The following is a 1,137-nucleotide window of genomic DNA, read 5'->3' on the forward strand; positions in this document are numbered from 1 at the left end:
GCCGAAAAATTGATGCTTTTGAACTGTGGTGTTGGAGAAGACTCTTGAGAGTCCCTTGGACTGCAAGGAGATCCAACCAGTCCATCCTAAAGGAGACCAGTCCTGGGTGTTCATTGGAAGGACTGATGCTGATGCTGAAATTCCAAAACTTTGGCCACCTCATGTGAAGAGCTGACTCATTGGAAAAGACCCTGATCCTGGGAGGGACTGAGGGCAGGAGGAGAAGGGGATGACAGAGGATGAGATGGCTGGATGGCATCACTGACTCGATGCACATGAGTTTGGGTGAACTCTGAGAGATGGACAGGGAGGCCTGGCATGCTGCAATTCATGGGGTCGCAAAGAGTCGGATATGACTGAGTGACTAAACTGAACTGAACTCTACATAGAAACTAAATAAGAAGGGTTGACATACTAAATAAGCAGGTTGACATACAATATATAGCCTTCACGTACATTTCCCAATTTGAAATCAGTCCATTGTTCCAGGTCCAGCTCTAACTGTTGCTTCTTGACCTGCATATAGGTTTTGCAGGAGGCAGTAAAGTGGCCTGATATTCCTATCTCTTTAAGGATTTTCTACAGTTGTTGTGATCTATGCAAAGAGTAGACACGACTGAGCGACTGAACTGAACTGAACACAGTCAAAGGATTTAGCATAGTCAATGAAGCAGAAGTAGATGTTTTTCTGGAATTCTTTTACTTTTTCTATGATCCAATGGATGTTGGCAATTTGATCTCTGGTTCCTCTGCCTTTTCTAAATCTAGCTTGTACATCTGGAAGTTCTCAGTTCACATACTGTTGAAGCCTGGCTTGAAGGATTTTGAGCATTAGTTTGCTGGCATGTGAGATAAGTGCAATTGTGCAGTAATTTGAACATTCTTTGGCATTGCCCTTCTTTAGGTCTGGAATGAAAACTGACCTTTCCAGTCCTGTGGCCACTGCTGAGTTTTCCAAATTTGCCGGCATATTGAGTGCAGCACTTTCACAGCATCATCTTTTAGGATTTGAAATATCTCAGCTGGAATTCCATCACCTCCACTAGCTTTGTTTGTGGTGATGCTTCCTAAGGCCCACTTGAATTCACATTCCAGGATGTCTGGCTCTAGGTGAGTGATCACACCATCATGGTTATC

The sequence above is a fragment of the Bison bison genome, unplaced genomic scaffold (assembly GCF_000754665.1).
Source record: "Bison bison bison isolate TAMUID 2011002044 unplaced genomic scaffold, Bison_UMD1.0 scf7180017861046, whole genome shotgun sequence".
NCBI lineage: Eukaryota > Metazoa > Chordata > Mammalia > Artiodactyla > Bovidae > Bison > Bison bison.